The following is a 13,501-nucleotide window of genomic DNA, read 5'->3' as shown; positions in this document are numbered from 1 at the left end:
CACCTTTTTCTGCCTCATCAAGGTGCATGCTGGTTTCCTTATGTCCCTCTTTTTTTAACCCCACTCTCACCTCATTAAATATAGTATTAGGCAATACTTTCACAGTTATATACTACCTCCTCTCTAAGTTCTTCCCTCCACCCACACATTTCTGATTCTTTTTCATTTTAACTCAGGAAAACATTTCTCACTAATTCTGTCTCTATCTTTTTTTTCTTTCTCCCTCTCTTCCAAGAAAACACACACGTGCACATACATACATACACACACACACACAATCACGGTAACATGCTTAAAAGCAGAACTAGTGATACAAGAAATCAAAGAACAGGAAAATTAACATGAAAATAGAAAAAAACCCCTAAAAACTAGTACTATTAGCTTCTAAAACCTTGAAAGTCCCCATATAAAGGAGCAGTGAAACAGACACTGTTATACCCCTCTGTGAGTTAAATCAATACAATCCAATTGGAAAGCAATTTGGCAACTTGTGTTGAGGCTTTTTAAACTAGTCCCATAGCTAGACAGCAATCCAAAAGAAATGATCTGAAATACAGATGGAAAAGCTTCATGCAAAAGCTGTTTATCACAGAATTATTTACAATAGTGCATATTTGGAAACAATACAAAAAGTCAACAATATATAATGTAGTCTAACCACTAAAACAATATTATGAGATGTTTTAACAACACATAAAATGTTTTACTTGTATCATTTGGTGGAACAATAGTATATAAAAATACAAAAAAAGGCCAGAAAGAAACATACCATTTTGATACTGCTAAGGCGGCCCACAATGACCCCTACCATCCTGAGGGTCACACTCTCTGTAGTCCCCTCCCACATTGCTTCAGGCTCCATCTATTTGGTATAAGTGATGGTATGTCACAGTTGAGCCTGGGTTATAAAAGACTATGTGACTTCTGTCTAGGGCTCTGGATCTGTCCCTTAGGTCACTTGCTCAGGCAAGCCGCCATGCTGCCAGCAGCTCTGTAGAGAGGCCTATATGGTGAGCAAGTGCTGTCTTCGGCCAACAGCCAGGGATGAAGTGAGCCTGCCAAGAACCATGAGAGTGAACTTGGAAGCAGATTCTTCCTTCCCAATTAGGACTTCTTGAAATGACTGCAACCCTGGCCAACAACTTGATTACAACCTCATGAGTGAAACTGAACAAGAACCACTCAGTTAAACCACTCCTGGATTCCTGACCTTCAAAAACTATGAGCTAAAAAAATGTTTGTCGACATAAAACTGTTAAGTTTTTTTTTTTGGGTGGGGGGATTTGTTACACAGTAATAGATGGCTAATATAAACAAGATAAGAAAGGTTATATTTAAATAATAGAATTTCAGGTGATTTTTTTTTCCTTTCTATTTTTCATATTTTCAAATCCTCTGCAATGAAGATTTATTACTTTATAATTGGGAAAAATACTTTATTAAATAACTGTTTTAAAAATTATGTTTGAAAAGACAGTGCCCTAAAGTACTTTTTAGAATTGCTACAAATTTAGTTCCCCCAATCAACATTCTCTAAGAAAACTGGATTTATCTCAAACATAGGACATAAATATAAAATTACATTTCAATTTTCCTTTGTACTTTATTTACTGAAGCGAGATACAGAGTAGTATTTTACATTTTGTTAATACAAATAAACAGCATATCCACATATGATAAGCATCTTTCATGAATTAGCAGGGTATCTGAACACCATTCACAACACTGTTTCTGAGAAAATGCATTCCAAGTTTTATACAACTCACTTACAACGTAATCTATTTTAACTATCTTCCTATAGAGTTGGTTCTTCATAAGTAACCTTGGGTTCCACATCCTCAGCTTTAACCAACCGTGGATTGAAAATATTTGAAAAAAAATTCCAGAAAGTTTCAAAAAGCAAAACTTGAACTTGCCTCTCAACTATTTACATAGCATTTACACTGTATTTACAACTATTTACATAGCATTTACATTGTATTAAGTAATACAGAGATGATTTAAAGTATACTAGAGAATTGCGTAGGTTATATGCTAATATTACACCATTTTATATAACGAACTTGAGCACCCTTGGATATTGGTATGTGCAAGCAGTCCTGAAATCAATTCCCCTCAGGGACTGAGGGACATCTGTACATGCCAATCAAAAAATCACACAGGTAAAAGACCCGTTAAGCTTTGATTATAGTGAACAGCATAAATGTTAAAGTACTTTCAGTCTTATTCCAGGTAAATGAATAAAAACAAACTGTGAACTGATAAAGACTAGATTTTCACTTCATATTTAATCATAAGAAACAATGATTGTCTCTTGAGGTTTTCCTAATTAGGTTATAGCACAGTTACAGCAGTTGAGTAGAGAAGGTCAATGCAAGCTTTAAATTAGTTTAGCAAAAATTAGCAAGTCAATAAGCATGTTTTTTCAAATTACAATAAACATGCTAAAACAAATGGATTGCCTAACCTGTTAATAATTATGCCTTTTCTCTTCATATTATAAAAACCTCAAATAACAATTTTATGCTCAGTTGATTTCTCAAAAAGTTTAAGTCATTAAAAACCATAAAAGTCATTTTTGGATTTTTATAATATTTTTATATAATCAATTTTTGATTATATCTAGATTGTCTTACGGATTTAAATGTTGATAAAATAGGTACATTAAATAATGTTCATAACATTGGAATATGCAGTGTGGGTATATTATTTAGTTATGTTGATAATAACTACGAACATCAAGTACATTGTTGAGTTTACTTCAGGAAACTATTATACAGAATATTATCATTGTGTTCATGATCATAAATACATATAGTTCCTCCCATAAGAATATATCATAAGTATTAGACAGATAATTTTCTGCTAAAGCAAGATTTCATTTCCTTATCCAAAGATTCTCACATTTTCTGCCTTATTTTTTGAAGTTAAAATATCTTTTCATTACTTCTATGATCCTTTGTCCATCATGTTGTTGATTCATCTTCTATAACAATTCTCTTTTCCACCTCTTCACTAAATTCTGTGAATCAGGATCAAAGACAAAGATGTCTGAACTGGTGAAAGAAATGTATGATATTTTAACCAATTGAAGAAAACTCCTTGATACCATCCATGTTTTTTTTCAAATAACTAGGTCATTAAGGATCATAAATCATAAAGGATCTTTGCTAGAAAAAAATCGAGTATCCATTAAGCAAAAAGTCCATGCCCATTAGTCTATGATCCTATATGGAATCAAATTCAGGTAATTTATTTTCAGATAAGAGATATGAAAACTCTATGTTGGGACATAATACTGAGGAAAAGACACAAAAATGAACCACCAAAGGCCAACTTGACCTCTAAAATAGGGTTAGTAAGATGAGCTCTACCTCACAGATTTTAGCAGGGAAATGTGGTGAGCAAATGTAAGACTTTCAAAGAAAAGGAAGTTCATACAGCTGTTTGTGAGAATTAGATAAACTGTGGTCATAAAATATAGACCCTTTTACTTCCTGAATTCAACTCAGTTCATTTCAGCAAATATTTATTGAGTCTACATTATTTGTCTGTCAATATTAACATCTTAGAATCATAATCTTTAGGTTAGATAAGGGCTTAGAGGTCACCTAATCCAAGATTCTTCCCAAGGAAGGAATTTGGATTTGGATTTTTGTAACGAAGTGATATTTCTTGGAGACTTTTTATTAAGAATAGCCAGGAAATAGAGTCCAGAGGTGGCTGGCTTCCCAAGATTTTTCCAAAAATTCTTGCATTTCAATGAGTAAATGTCTTCAGTGCATTTCTTGATTGCATGTTGAACAATTTACCTCTTGACATTTGTAGCCTAAACTGAAGCTGAACATACTTATTTCTTGGAAATAAGTATGCTTCCTGCTTCCCCCAGGCAAACCTAGACTCCCTCCTGTCAGTTTCCTAAAGGTTTACTTCTTCCTAGAGGTTTATCCTGGAGCTAACTCTTCATCCTTCTAAAATAAAGTCTGGAGTCAGACTCCCCTTAGGTGATCTTGCTTTTGCATTGCTTCTTCATTGTTGGCTTTGGATATAGCATAGGATACATATTTTGGTTGCCATCCTTAACTTTACACTGATTATTTGAGGGCAGTCCTTAATTCCACAATAATCAAGTTCACCAAGGATTCGATATCTCATCTTTGACGAGGAATCATCAAAGATGCTTCTAATGTCAAGAGCTGACTCAGCTGGAAGAGAAGACAAATGCTGAGCACATTTGTTGGAACAGGCCTACTAGTCCAGTTCTTTCCTACAGCAGAACCTCAAGAAGTGCTTCCCTGAAAATATTCTGGGCTGCAGACCTTTGCAGTGGATGCTTAAGTTTCCTTACCTTGCTCATTCTAAAGCAGTGCTTCTCCTAAGGTACTCACTGGCAAGAGCAAATCATCTTGAGGTGGATATACAGAACAATCAGGTACATTTGCTTCTCCACATATTAGTTGCTAAACATAAGATGAAATCTAAGGGGCTTGTAAGATGCATGATCTGAGTGGAGATTTGGTGGGGCAGCCTCAGTTAAAAGTGTTTTAGGGAATTCCCCGGCAGGCCAGTGGTTAGGAATCTCCCCCCTCACTGTAAGGGGCAGGGTTCAATCCCTGTTGGGGAACTAAAATCCCGCAAGCCACGCAGCATGGCCAATAAAAAAGTGTTTTACACAAATCCTGTCTTTACCATTCATAACCATTAAACAGAATAGGTGACACTATTATTTTGCCAACTACAGTCAGCCCTCCCAACCTGCGGATGTGGTGGGCTGACTGTACTATGCTACTTTATGTAAGTGACTTGAGCATCCTTGGATTTTGGTATCTGCTGCGTCCTGGAACCAAACTTCCCTGGGTACAATATTGAGAGATGACTGTGTAGACTTAGATTTCTAATATACAAACTGAGAAAAACATGTAAAAAGAGAGATGACTGAACATATTGAATCTTGAATATTGTTTTTATAATAATGATAGAAACAAAAAGAAAAATCACCACGAAAAATAGTTCACCTCAATTAGAGAGATTTGAGATTAACATATAATAGGCATAAAAAATGCACTGAAGGGCTTCCCTGGTGGCGCAGTGGTTGAGAGTCCGCCTGCCGATGCAGGGGACACGGGTTCGTGCCCCGGTCCGGGAAGACCCCACATGCCGCGGAGCGACTGGGCCCGTGAGCTATGGCCGCTGAGCCTGCGCGTCCGGAGCCTGTGCTCCGCAACGGGAGAGGCCACAACAGTGAGAGGCCCGCGTACGGCAAAAAAAAAAAAAAAAAAAAAAAAAAAAAAAAAAAAAGCACTTAAGTATTAATCAATTGATTTTATGTTGCAAATTTTAAAATCACATAAGGAAAGTATATTACTAATACATTTTCATTTTTCTTCTGTGTATTCTGACATTTTCTACAAACTAAATCTTTCTATTTTCAGTTTTTGATTATTGATTCTGGTTTTGGTAGATTTCTGACTTTCATGAAAGGTAATAAATTTATGGGTGTTTATTGATGTTTAAATGATAACACAGCTAACTTTTGTAATACTTATTTAAAGTAACCCGGTTACTTATTAGATTGGCCTTTCTTAGGATAGGTTTAAATTTTTTTTTGGTTTTTTTTTTTTAATCGAAGTATAGTTGATTTACAATGTTGTATTAGTTTCAGGGGTACAGCAGAGTGATTCAATTATACATATATATCTATCCATTCTTTTTCAGATTTTTTTCCCTTATAGGTTATTACAAAATATTGAGTATAGTTCCCTGTGCGATACAGTAGGTCCTTGCTGGTTATCTGTTTTATACATAGCAGTGTGTACACGTTAATCCCAAACTCCTAATTTATCCCTCCCCCCCTTTCCCCTTTGGTAACCATAAGTTTGTTTTCTATGTCTTGTTTTTTATATCTCTTTTGTATATAAATTCATTTGTTATCATTCTTTTTTGTTTTAGATTCCATATATAAGTGATATCGTATGATATTTGTCTTTGTCTGGCTTATTTCACTTAGCATGATAATCTCTAGGTCCATCCATGTTGCTGCAAATGGTATTATTTCATTCATTTTTATGGATAAGTAACATTCCATTGTATATATGTACCATATCTTCTGTATTCATTCATCTGTTGATTGACGTTTAGGCTGCTTCCATGTCTTGGCTGTGGTAAATAGCGTTGTAATGAACAATGGGCTGCATGTATCTTTCCGAATTATGGTTTTCTGCAGATACACCCAGGAATGGGATTGCTGGATCATACAGTAGATTTGATTTTAGATTTTAAGGAACCCCCATACTGTTCTCCATAGTGGCTGTACCAATTTACATCCCCACCAAGTATGTAGGAAGGTTCCCTTTTCTCCACATCCTCTCCAGCATTTATTATTTGTAGATATTTTGATGATGGCCATTCTGACCGGTGCGAGGTCATACCTCATTGTAGCTTTGGCTTCAATTTCTCTAATAATTAGGGATGTTGAGCATCTTTTCATGTGCTTGTTGGCCATTTGTATATCTTCTTTGGAGAAATATCTATTTAGGTTTTCTGCCCATTTTTTGGTTGGGTTGTCTTTTTTTTTTTTTTTTAAATGTCGGTTCGTTGGTTTATTTATTTTTGGCTGTGTTGGGTCTTCGTTTCTGTGCGAGGTCTTTCTCCAGTTGCGGCAAGCGGGGGCCACTCTTCATTGCAGTGCGCGGGCCTCTCACTATCGTGGCCTCTCTTGTTGCAGAGCACAGGCTCCAGACGCGCAGGCTCAGTAGTTGTGGCTCACGGGCCTAGTTGCTCTGTGGCATGTGGGATCTTCCCAGACCAGGGCTCGAACCCTTGTCCCCTGCATCGGCAGGCGGATTCTCAACCACTGCGCCACAAGGGAAGCCCGGGTTGTTTGTCTTTTTTTTTTTTTTTTTTTTTTTTTTCGCGGTACACGGGCCTCTCACTGTTGTGGCCTCTCCCATTGCGAGGCACAGGATCCAGACGCATAGGCTCAGCGGCCATGGCTCACGGGCCTAGCCGCTCCGCGGCATGTGGGATCTTCCCGGACCGGGGCATGAACCTGTGTCCCCTGCATCAGCAGGCGGACTCTCAACCACTGCGCCACCAGGGAAGCCCTGTTTGTCTTTTTGATTTGGGTTGTTGTATTGAGCTATATGAGCTGTCTGTATATTTTGGAGCTTAAACCCTGGTCAGTCCCATTGTTTGCAAATATTTTCTCCCATTCTGTAGGCTGTCTTTTCATTTTGTTTAGTTTCCTTTCAAAAGCAAAAGCTTTTAAGTTTAATTAAGTAAATAATTTTAAGTTTAATTAAGTTTAATTTTGCAAGTTCCTTGCAAAAGCTTTTAAGTTTAATTAGGCCCCATGTGTTTATTTTTGTTTTTATTTTCATTACTCTAGGAGATGGATCCAAAGAGATATTTATTTACTAGGTAGACATTTGAAGAATACCTCGAAAATGGAAGAGAGCTATTTCTTGGACAGAAGCACCCATATAAACCAAAATGATAGCTTATTATACTAAAAATAAATGTGTAAATTGGACTTCCTCAAAACTTAAAGAAAACCTTTGTTCTTCAAAAAACCTGTCAGAAAGGCATGAAAAGATAAGCTATAAACTGGGAGGAAGTATTGGCAACCACATATCTGAAAAGAGATTTGTATCTAGAGCATATAAACTATCCTCAAAAATTAAAAGCAAAAAAAAGAAAGGGAGGGAGGAAGGAAGGAAGGGAAAAAGAAATAAATACAAAAAGAAACAAAGGAAGAAAGCAAGCAACAATTCAACTAGAAAACTGACAAAAGACATGAGGAGACAATTTATCAGAGAGGATATACAAATGACAAATAAGCACATGAAAAGATGTTTAACATCTACATCTGTAGATGGCTATTACACACCTTTTAGGACTGATAAAAAATTTAAAAATAGTGGCAATGTCAAATGCTGGCAAGGATGTGAAGAAACAGGATTTCTCAAACATTGCTGGTGGGAATGTAAAATGGTACAGCCACCCTGGAAAATAGTTTCTTAAAAAAGTAAACATAAACTTATCACACAACCCAGCAATTGCACTAGTGGGCATTTATCCCAGAGAAATGAACATTTAGGTCCACCAAAAACCTGTACAAGAATGTTTATAGCAGCTTTATTTGTAATATCCCCAAACTTGGAACAATCAAAATATCCATCAATAACTGAATGGCTAAACAAACTGTTACACTGATACCATGGGGTGCATGGAATTAAAAGGAAGAACTATTGATGCACACAACTTGGGTAGATCAAGGGCATTTTGCTGAGTGAAAAAGAGTCACATAGTGTATGATTCCATTTATGTAACACTCTCAGAATAACCAAATTATAGAAATGGAAAACAGATTAGTAGTTAACAGGGCTTAGGGACCATGGGGTGAGGGGCGTGGTTATGATTATAGAGGGGTAGCACGAGAGGTCACTGTGATGGAACAGTACTGTATCTTGATTGCTGTGGTGGTTACACAAATATATATGTGATAAAATGTCATAGAACTATACACATACACTGTACCAATGTCAGTTTCCTACTTTTAATGTTACACTATAGTTATATAAGATGTAACCATTGGGGGAAACTGGGTGAAGAGAACACAGAACCTCTCTGTAATGTTTAAAAATCTTCCTGTAACTACTTCAAAACAAAACGTTTTTAAAAAGTAAATATGTAGAACCGATAAAGAAAGCCAAGAATTAAAGGGGAAGACAATGGATTGTATTAATAACAAAGCCACAGCATGAAACCAGTCTATTTGTTTATGTTCGTGAATAGTATTTAAGAAAAACAAATCCTCATTCTTTTATTAAACACAGTTATGCCTATTTCTTCATGCCTAAATAGGTAATAGGTTAGGTTCGATTTTCCTGTTATAGAACTTCATATGAGCTGACTCATATAATAGTGTTTGTGTCTGTTTTCTTTCACTAGAATAATGATTTTGAGGTTCATCCACGTTACGTGTGTCAATAGTTCATTTCTGTTCATTGCTGAGCGGTATTCTATTGAAGATATATACTACAATTTCTTACTCATGCATTTTTTGATGACTGTGTGGGTTGCTTCCAATAACAGTAACAGCAACAACTATAGTTACAAACCCCCAAACAAAAAGAAAACCCTTGTGTCATTTAGGAATTCTTTTGCCTTTAAGTAATAGCATATTTAATCAACATATGGACATTTATTGTGCCCTAACCAAAAAAAAAAAAAAAAAACTCTGAAGATGCATACTTTCAGGGTTGGTCTAGCAGCTTAAACATGTTACAAGTGACTAGATTATTTTAATTTTTTGTTCTATCATCCTTGGTGTGTTGATTCTTCTCCATATGCTTGTGACCTTATGCTTGCAAGTTGACTTAAATTCCTGTTCACAGCAAGAAAGAGAGGAACAGGGCAGTTCCAGCATATTCTCTCCTATGTCTTTCTATAAGAAAGAAAAACTTTGCCAAAGCTCCCCAGCAGACTTCCCCTCATGTCTCACAGCTCTGAACTGTTACATCACTGGCTCAAGAACAGCTGGGAAAGAGGGCAAAATTCTAATGATCAGCTTCCCTGAAACAATCATATTTCATCACTTGGGATGGAGTCCATTGTCAACCCAGACAAATTAGGGTTCTGTTAGCAGAGAGACAGAGGAATGGCTGATAGATATGGATCTAATAGTGTCTGCCATAGTACCTTCCCTTGATCTCTTTTTACTAATTTATATTTTGTTTCCTCAGGTAAGAGTTCTTCTTAACTTCTATCACCTCAAATATTTTTAAAGAAATGCAATTCTTCCAATGGCACTTGTATAGATATATACTATAAAATTTTTATTTGTTTGTTTTAAAAGAGACTGTAGATGAACAAAAGTCTACATTTAGGGCAAAATATAGTCACCAAAATATTTGTCTCTAATTGTGATATCCTGTTCATATTGAAGAGATGCTCTAGAAATACGATGATACCATTCCAATTTTACCATGTCCATGTCCCAGGAGGAAATGTTCCCAATTTTCTGTTCAACTTTTCCATACTTAGACCAACCATTTGTATATGAACCAAATATTATATTTAATATATACCAGCTGTATAAAAGTAACCTTGAATTTAAGATATGATAAGACTAAAAAGAAAAGCTTTTATCACAACTTCCTATGTACATTTTCATCAACTCATATGGTGCACATCTGGGTCTTTGATAGCTATGTGTTTAAAAAAAAAAACCTAACAGATTCAAAATTAATTTTAAAATCCTGTGTTTTTCTCTAGTCAGTCATTTAAAAATATTAATATTATTAGCATAATCATAAAGCTATCTATGAAAATAATTTGAAGATAGAGATAAAAGTGTATTCTTAAAATCTAAATGTTTTACATTAAAAAAATAATAATCTCATTGAAAAAGAAAACATAAAGAAGCTAATAATTATTGAACACTTAAGATATTCCAAGCAATAAACCTGGTGCTTTGTACACTGCCTGTGATTTAGTCCTCTCCAAATATCGTGAGAAAACTAAGAGGCAGAGGAGTTAAGTAATTTGTCCTAGGTCACATTAAAAAAATAAATCCAGTTCTGTGGATTTATCATCCAGATTTTTAAAATTAATGAAGAACGAACAACCAACCAACCAAACATCCCAAGAAGCCAAATGAGTGCAAACCTTGATAATATTAGAGAACTCTTTATTTATGTTGGATAAAATAGAATCTAGGAAACCCAAGAAAACATAAAATTTAAATGTGGTGTATTTCTCCCACTTTATCATTATTGCCATCAGCAGTTTCTAATGATCTAACCTCTAGCAATGCTCACCTTCTCTTCCACCAAAGGCACATGCCAGATGAATTCAGAAAGGTTTAATTGAAGAAGATTTGTTCAAAAATCAAGCAATTAAAATGGGCAGGAAAAACACAGAGTACTAGAAAAGCAATGTGAAAAATTCACTAGACTTTGAATCCAGTGAAAATGTAAAACTAACCTAAAACAAAAATGTCATACAATTTGGGCAGAGAAAGCACTTGAAGAATCATCAAAGGATTTAACCCCAGTGAATTTTATGAGGCACTGTCAGGCAAAAAGGAACTATGATAAAAGAATAGACAATAAGAGTGAGAAAAAGGGTGAGGGGGAGTGAAAGTATATGCTGAAAGAAAAAAAAGAATAAAGGGACTGGACTATGTGTATAATAATGGGAAAATGAGGCTCTTTTCATACAGATGGCGATCAGTGGCCAGAGCTTTGAATACAAAGAAAAGAAGTGTGATGATGTAATTATAAAAGAAAGTTAATGGATAGATGAGAAAAGCCTTACCATGGTCAGAGTAACAGGAGGACAAAGCCACCTTGGAGGAGGCCTTTAGGCCAAGTGCATAGCCAAGGAGCAGGTCTGTGCTGTGCAAACTGAACAGCAAGTAACCTCTGAGGCAGAAGTCAGTGTTCGTGTGAGTATGTGTGTGTGTGTGTTTGTGCGTGTGCGTGTGTGTGTGTGTGTGTGTGTGTTTTGGGGTGGCGGATGGGGGTGTCTTAAGGCATAAGAGAAACAGAACACATTTTCCTGGAACCTCAATTTTACTTTCTGGTAATCAAAATATCATTGCTAATTATCCTATGGTATAGAATGTCAAATTCACAAGAATTTTTAAGATAAATTATTTTTCCCAACTTTATTTAGATATAATTGACATATGACATTGGGTAAGTTTAAGGTATATAATTTTGATTTGATACACTTACATATTGCCAAATGCTTACCATAGTAGGGTTAGTTAACACTTCCATCACTTTAAATAATTACCATTTCTTTTTTGTGGCGAGAACATTTAAGATTCACTCTTCTAGCAACTTTCAAATATGCAATACAGTATTATTAACTATAGTCACCATGTTGTACATTAGATCCTCATGACTTACTTGATAACTGGAAGTTTGTACCTTTTGATCCCCTTCACCCATTTCACCCACCCTTCCACTGCCCACTCCCTTCCTATCTGGCAGCCACCAATCTGTTCTCTTTATGACTCTGTTTTGTTATGTTTGTTCATTTGTTTTGTTTTTTAGATTCCACATATAAATGAAATGATATGGTATTTGTCTTCCTCTGTCTAACTTATTTCACTTAGCATAATACCATCTAGGTCCATCTATGTTATCACGGACGGGAAGATTTCATTCTTTCTTTTATGGCTGCATAATATTCTTTAACCATTCATTTATCAATGCCCACTTAGGTTGCCTCCATAGCTTGGCTATTGTGAATAATGCTGCAATGAACATACGGGTGCAAATATCTTTGTGAATTACTCTTTTAGTTTTCTTCAGATAAATACCCAGAAGTGGAGTTGCGGATCGTATGGTAGTTCTATTTTAAATTTTTGAGGGACCTCCATACTATTTTCCATAGCAGCTGTACTAATTTACATTCCCACCAATAGTGCACTAAGGTTCCCCTTTCTCCACATCCTTGCCAGAACTTGTTACGTGTTGTCTTTTTGGTGACGGCCATTATGACAGGTGTGAGGTGACATCTCATTGTGGTTTTGATTAGCGTTTTCCTGATGATTAGTGAACATATAGTTTTTTGATTGAAAAGAAATATGATCTCACAGATAAGACACTGATTCACATTATGCATTTTAAAACCCAAAGAGGCTGGGACGGAATCACTATCACATTCAAAATTCTTCAACAGCTCTGCACAGATGCAGAATGAAATTAAAAATCCTTTTCTTAGCACAAAAAGCCATTGTGCCTGCTTTTTACCCTTGTCTACTCTTGTCCCTTCTCCTTACTTGCCCCCTGAGACTTTCCTTTTTCAAAATTACAGTCTTGGGGTTTCCAGAATTTGTCATGCCCATAGTGTCTCCTCTGCCTAGACTTGTTAACCTGGGGGAAGTTTTACTTGTTCCTTCCAAGCTCTCACTGCACTTTGCCTATATCCCATTAAGGAAAATATCTCCATGTATTTCTCTGAATAGTTTTCTCTTCATGAGATTCTAAGCTCCTAGAGAGTAGGGACCAATTCTTTTCTTTCACTAGAGGCCTCACAGAAAGTATATCACATATGGACAGAACCTAATAAATATGTATGGAATACACGTACTTTACTAAGTGAATTAGGCCATCTAATACAATATTTGAATATAGGTATGGGATAAAACTTATTAAATAAAACTTTACTACAAACAAAAGCCACAATTCATTGAAGTAATATGCTGGAAGAAAGGGATATAGAGTTAAAAGAAAATGACATAAGTACTAATCATATGTCACATTTTTTCCCAGAATGCTTTAGGGAAATGTTTTAAAAACTTTAAAGGAGCCCTTCCCTTCAAATCAAATCCCACTGAGAAGTGTAAATGAATGAAACTGAACAATACAAATTTTCTCCAATGCATGTGGGTGAGGCAGTTTTAGGGTTGTAGCGAGAAAAGCAAATGAGAGACGCACTGTCAAAGACACAGAAATATAGTAACTTACTTTTACATGGGACT

The sequence above is a fragment of the Leucopleurus acutus genome (assembly GCF_964270905.1).
Source record: "Leucopleurus acutus genome assembly, chromosome: 9".
NCBI lineage: Eukaryota > Metazoa > Chordata > Mammalia > Artiodactyla > Delphinidae > Leucopleurus > Leucopleurus acutus.
Note: the sequence above shows the minus strand (reverse complement) of the source record.